Source organism: Lipotes vexillifer, unplaced genomic scaffold, assembly GCF_000442215.2.
Source record: "Lipotes vexillifer unplaced genomic scaffold, Lipotes_vexillifer_v1.1 scaffold454, whole genome shotgun sequence".
NCBI classification, from domain to species: Eukaryota; Metazoa; Chordata; class Mammalia; order Artiodactyla; family Lipotidae; genus Lipotes; species Lipotes vexillifer.
In genome coordinates this window covers 2,126,512-2,133,793 of record NW_006779481.1, presented here as the reverse complement: position 1 = coordinate 2,133,793, position 7,282 = coordinate 2,126,512, and positions in this window count along the sequence as shown.

Below are 7,282 nucleotides of genomic sequence, written 5' to 3'. Positions count from 1 at the left end.
GTTAAAATGGCCAGCGGGACCTTGGAGGATGTTAGGTTAAATATTTAATTTTAAGTATTTCTGGACAGAACTTGTATTTCCAGCCCTTCCTTAGGCTGTCCATTCACATGAAGTGGTTGACTTTTTTTTCAGATTATACTTTAAAAAAAATTGTTTTAATTATCCGTAATAGTTCCCCCTCAAAAAAATGACCAGTAAAATTTTTAAAGAGTGAAAAATTCATGGAATCTTAGAGTTGAGAAAACAATACAGTAGATCGTTTAAGAGCTGGAACTCTGAGGACTTCCCTGGCGGCCCAGTGGTTAAGACCCTGCGCTCCCACTGCAGGGGGCACGCGGTTGGATCCCTGGTCCAGGTAAGATCCCGCACGATCGGCAGCCCCGCCAAAAAAAAAAAGCTGGAATTCTGAAAACAGAAATAACGGCTCTCCAGTTTACAGGCTGTGTGATCTTGGGCAAGTTACTCAACTTCTCTATCCCTCACATATAAAATTGGGCCAATGCTAAATATCTTATACCTCGTACCGTTGTCGTGAGCATTAAATGTGATACAATATATGTACCTTGCCTGGGAACTGTGCGTGGCATATAGGAAGAGGAGCAGCATATATTAATTTAAAACAAACAAAAAACGTCATTTTAAAAAACTGAAAGGCCATCTAGTGCAGAAGCCTGTCTGCTAGATGTTTGTTTTTTTTTTTTTTAATCTTAGTTCCCCCACCAGCGATTGAATCCCGGGCCAACGGCAGTGAAAGCGCGGAGTCCTAACCACTAGACCGCCAGGGAATTCCCAAGAGCCCTTTTCTATTAGTATACTTTTTGCACAATAGTTTTAGTCACTTAAAGGAGTTTTTTCTTGTGGTGAGGCAATCTTTTATTTTCCCCTGAGTTTTCTTGAAAATTTAAAATGGTATTGGTGAAATAGCCTATTAAGTGATTTCAGAGTTTTTTGGCAGTCCCAAAACAGATCAAATGAATTTGGAAAAAAATTCAGTTATAGGTTCAATCCAGACATAACGTTAAGCCAATGAGAAAAAATGAATAGAGTTATGCTGAGGTAGTTTAAATTCAAATGAATCATGTTCTCTTTTATCCACTCAACAAATATTTATCTAGTCTCTACTTTGTACCAGACAAAATAAAAACTTAATTCATTTTTTGATCAAGTCAGTGAGAATATAGGAATTTAACAGGGCAAATCATATGCATGTCAGCGTATGCCCACTCAGCTGTTCAGCATAGTATTTACTACATGCCTACTAATGTCCTGGTGTGGAGCTTGGCAGTGGGAATGAAAAGACCCAGACTCTGCCTAGAGACAGTGACACCTAAACAAATGACCCTGCTCCTTTTATGCCCGCACAATGTCTGGGTAGAACTGCAGATACAGTCTGTTACCAGAAACCACTTACTGCAAAACATTTAGTGTTCCTGTCAGGTCCCTGATCCTTTACTTTCTCTTTCTTTTCTTCTCCTTTTCTTTCTCTGTCTCTGTCTCTGTCTCTCTTCTAGGAGCCAAGCTCCATGCAGCTACCACCCTTTAGGGAAAATGGATTCCTGGCTGCATACAAGGAAGTTTCTTTTTTCAGATGAAGCATCAAGAAGACTCTCTCTCATGCTGATGTCCATCTCTTTAATAACATAACTTTGTAGGATAATATACTAAAAGACCTTCTCTTTGAGTGTAGATTTAGTACAACTATTTTAGAGAGCAACTTGGTAATATCTGCTAAAGTTTATGATATGCATAGCTGATGGCCCCAAGGTCTACTCCTAAAAGTATATTCTAGGGAAATTTTTACATCCGTGCATAAGAAGACATGTTCAAGAATATTCATAGCAGCATAGTATATAAATGCAAAGAATTGGAAACCCATTAAATGTCCATCAAAAAAGAATGGGTAACTAAACTGTGGTGTAATTGAACAATGAAATAATAAACTATACAATGATGAAAACAAATAAACCAAAACTGCATGCATTAATGCTGGTGAAATTCACAAACATGATGCTGAATAAAAAAAAAAAAAGTTTTAGAAGAAATATAAGTAGCACCCCTAGCCATTGTGGCAGTGAAAAATCCCCTTACATTTCTAAATACTAAGAGATGGTTATTGCTTTTCCCCTGCCCTTCCTCCAATATTAAGAACAATTAGTCAGGATAATGGCATTATTCTAGCTTAGTTAGACATTTAGTTTGAAATACTTGTTAGCCATCCAGGTAGAGATGTCAAGTGGACAGTTGGTAAATGAGTTTGTAACTTAGGGGAGAAGTCAGGGTTGGAGATACAAATTTTGGAGTTATTAGCATATAGAAGATATTTAAAGCCATAGCATTAGATGAGCTGTCCTAGAGAGAGTACAGACAGTGAAGATAAGAGGGCCCAAGACTGAACCCTCTAGCATTCCAACTTTTTGGATACTGGATAAAGGAAGAGAAGCATGTACAGGAACTAGAATAAGCACAGCCGGAGAGGTACTAGGAAAATATGGTGCCATAGAAACTAAAGGGGGAGCATGTTTCAAGGAAGAAATAATCAACTGAGTAAATTCTTCTGAGAAGAGTTGCAGCCTGACCAATTTTGTCATTATGGCAGAGACTGTTACTTATCCCCCAGTATTGGCTCTCCCCTTCCTCTATAATAATATCACCCCTGGGCTTCCCTGGTGGCGCAGTGGTTGGGAGTCTGCCTGCCAATGCAGGGGACGCAGGTTCGCGCCCTGGTCTGGGAAGATCCCACATGCCGCGGAGCAACTGGGCCCATGAGCCACAATTACTGAGCCTGCGCGTCTGGAGCCTGTGCTCCGCAACAATAGAGGCCGCAATAGTGAAAGGCCCGTGCACCGCAATGAAGAGCGGCCCCCCCTTGCCACAACTAGAGAAAGCCCTCGCACAGAAACGAAGACTCAACACAGCCATAAATAAATTAATTAATTAACTGATAATAATAATATCACCCCTGATTTTTAAGCAAACGTATGGCCAATCAGAGATTAAAACTGCATTTTTCCCAGCCTCCCTTTCCAGCCTCCAGCTAAATAAGAACATGTCTGGTCAATGAGATGGAAAAGTGATGTGTGCAATTTCTAGGTCGTTCTTAAAGAGAATGAGTTTGTTCTTTTCCCACTAGCTAGGTGTGGATGTGGTCATGAGCAAAATTGGATCAAGAAAATGAAGGCAACGCCATAGGTATGGCAAAGCAGCAATAGAAGGGAGCCAAGTCCCTGACAGCCTAGAGTGTCATACCAGCCCTGATGGCCTCCTAGAATGGACTTACCATTAAACGAGATTTAAAAATAAATAAATAAAAGCAATATTGCTAGATTTTTGGTCACAGTTAGGCAACAGATCTGTCACTAAGTGGCAGAATACTCAAATAAATCAAAGCCCCAGGCCGAAAGCACCACTCTGAGGCTGCTTGGCTTGTGCTAGACTTTTCTATTTTTTTGTGTGTGTAAGATGAATGTCAGAGTGCCTAAAAGCCAGAAATTCAGTGTCTCCCTAAGCTTTGGGAATGGGTTGTAGGACCGGTTTTTTGTCTTCCTGCTAATAGATATTCAAATGTATGACAGAATCTTGCCTGAGACCTGCCTTCATTGTAACAGATCACCTGAGCATGAGGTTCTTGGGGGGAAACTAGAGCCCAATCCTATATCTGACAACTGGAGTCCTCTAATATTCCCCCCAATTATCTAATAATTATGAATAACCAAATTTTCTTGGGTCAATTTGCCACATTTGACCCAGTGAACAGGTTGGTATATATGTAAATTATAAGCAGACATTTTATAGGCGACAACACGTGGAAATTCATAAAACAGCACAGGTTCTGTACTAAGACTTTGTCTAAAATAAAATATTTGTGACACATAAAGGGAAAAGAAGGAGTCTTTGGGGGGTAAACTTTTTTTTAAAAAAACTTAAAAAATTGAATTATAACATACAAACAGTGAAGTGCATGAATTTTAAGTGTATGGCTTAATGAAGTTTCACAAATGAACACTACTTTTTAACCACCACCCAGACTGAGAGAGAGAACATTTTCAGGACTCTAGAAAGTTTCCTCTTCCAGTCAATAGCCTCCTTAAAAGTAACCAGGATAGATTAGCTTTGCATGTTCTAGAAGGTCATGTAACTGGAATCATGTTGTAAATATATATGTCGTATATGTTTGAACCACAGTTGACTTACCTATTCTTCTGTTGATGGACATTTTGCTGTTATGAATAGGCTTCTCTGAACACTCTTGTGCATGTCTTTGGGTAGATACATTCTGTGTGAATGAAATGAAATACACTCATTTCTGTGAGGTGTATAGTTAAGAGTGAAATTACTGAGTCACAGGGCAGACATGTGTTTAGCTTTACTATGAACTGCCAAATAGCTTTCTAAAGTGGTCAGATCATTTTTCACTTGCACCAGCAATGTAACTGCTAAACATCCTAGACAACATCCTATCATTCTTTTTATTTTACTTTACTTTTTTGGCTGTGCCGCACAGCACGCAGGATCTTAATTCCCCGACCAGGGATTGAACCTGGGCCCTTGGCAATGAAATCTCAGAGTCCTAACCACTGGACCACCAGGGAATTCCCCTTGCATTCTTTTTAATTTTGACCATTCTAATGATGGTGTGGTGGTATCTCATTGTGCCTTTAATTTGCACCTCCTTGATGATTTCTGATATTGAGCACTTTTTATATGCTTATTTTCCATTTGGACATCCTCCTTTGTGAAGGGCCCATCAAGTGTTTTGCCTGTTTTTAAAATGGATTTTTAGGAGTTCTTTACATAATCTAGATACAAATCCTATGTCAGATATATGTATTGTGAATATCCTCCCCTAGGCCGTGGCTTGCTTTTTCACTCTCCTATTGGTGTCTTTGGATGATTATTGCTTTTTATATTCAAGAAATTATTGCCTACTCCAAAGTCAAGGGGAGACAATATTCTCCCCTGACTTCTTTTAGAAATTTATTGTATTATTTTCACGTTTAGTTCTGCCATTCATCTCAAGTTAATTTTGAAATATAGTATAAGGTACATGACCAAGTTCCTTTTTTTTCTATATGGATAGAAAGTTAATAGCTCTAGCATCATTTATTGAGAAGATTGTTACCATGACTAGTTCTAGAATGGCTATCCAAATGTATCCAACTTTTTTTAAAAAATCAAGACGTAAAATAGCCACTTAAAAAATCCAGATAGTACATTCATGTTAATAGCAGCATTATTCACAATAGTTAAAACAAGGAAGCAACCCAAGTTTCCACTCACTGATGAATGGATAGGCAAAATGTGTAATATACAGGCAACGGGATGGATTTCAATACGTACAATGGAATTCACATTGAAAAGGAAGGAGGGACTTCCCTGGTAGTCCAGTGGTAAAGCATCCGTCCTGCAATGCAGGGGACGCGGGTTCGATCCCTGGTCAGGGAACTAAGGTCCCACATGCCACGGGGCAGCTAAGCCCGTGCACCACAACTGCTGAGCCCGCACGCCTCAACTAGGGTCTGCGTGCTGCAAACTACAGAGCACACGTGCTCTGGAGCCTGCACTCCACAACTAGAGACCCATGCGCCACAACTAGAGAGAAGCCCACGTGCTGCAGCGAACCCAAGCACTGCAACAAAAGATCCCGCATGCTGCAACGAAGATCCCATGTGCCGCAACTAAGACCCCACGCAGCCCCCCAAAATAATAAACAAAAATTTTTTTTAATTAAAAGGGAAGGAGATTCTGCAATATACTATAGCATGGACGAACCCTGAGGACATTATGCTAAGTGAAACAAACCAGTCACAAAAATACAAATACTATGTGATTCCACCTATATTATAAAAACAGAAAGTGTAAATGTGGTGGCCAGGGGCTGGAGGCAGGGGAGAATAGGGAGTTACTGTTTAATGGGTGTAGAATTTCAGTTTCACCACACGAAAAGAGTTATGGGGATGGATGGTGGTGATGGTTTCACAACAGTGTGAATGTATTTAATACCACTGAACTGTACATAATTAGCTGGAATTATTCTACTTAAAAAGATTACCACATTCATGTTTTAGTTTCCTTGAGGTACAGCTCATAGAGGAAAGGCAGGATATACGCTTGATTTTTTTCTTCTCTTCAACAATTTTCAGCATAATGAGTTGGTTTCTTAATATTCTTCAAGAGTAACCAATCAGGGCTGCAAGTTTTGAGATTAGGTTCCCCAAAGCAAGTCCTACAGTGCTGGAGATGGCACTAAATGGCATCGTCTGAGAAGGTAATTGGCCCCTGACCCTACCCAACTGATAAATTCCACTAGGTAGACATGAACCACTCAGCCAGTGGAGTAGGGAGGGCAGCAGACAATTTCTCACACACTATCCAACAATTAATTGACTTTTTGAAAAACTGCCAAAAATAATCCTCATTAATAGACAATAGATTTCAAGTGGTGACTCTTCTGGGAAACCCAAAATTTTTAGAACAGCCAAGAAGATAGAAATCCAAGGTTTTAGTAACCTTCAGTGAAAAGTAAGGCAACACTGGAAATAGTCGGGGGCAAATCAGGGAATTTGGGGCGGCAATGGCCAGAACCTCAGAATGAATAATTGGAATCAATGTTTTGGGGCAAATTTTTTTTAATTGGGAGAAATAACAGTTCAAGATTTTATGGTTATAGGGGATGCTAAATAGTAGTTTGGTAGAATTCCCTCTGTAAAGTACCTAGCTCAGAATGAAGAGAGAACTGCAGCCCTCATTTACCTACTAGAGGCTACTGATATCTACAAAAGAACCTAATAATTGAGAAAGGTCAAATTTCACAAGACCTCCAGTAAAATGAGGAAAAAGAAGTGTTTATGGAATTTGGCAACATTAAAGTCATAGGTGACTTGATAACAATTTCAGTGATGTGATAGGTATGGAAGTCCTGGAGTGGGTTGTAACAGTGAATGGCAAGTGAGGATTTGGAAACAGAGAAGTACTGACAATTATTTTAAGAAGATTTGCTGTGAAGGGGAACAAAGATAAGGGCTGCTAGGAGGAGATCTAGAGTCTATCATAATAATAGAGGGAGAAATTGGTGATCCATGAGAGAACAATTATAAGAGTGATGTCCTCGAGAAAGCAAGAAAAGACAGGATCCAGAATATGAAGGGACTGGCCTTCGATAGAGCAATGGTGCTTGTCTTTTACCAAGTGGGAAGAGAGAAAATATTGGTAAAGATACTGGAAGAGTTGGTGGTTAGAGGAATAGAGTCCGTCTTTAGTTGCTAAGATTTTTCAGTAAAGCATA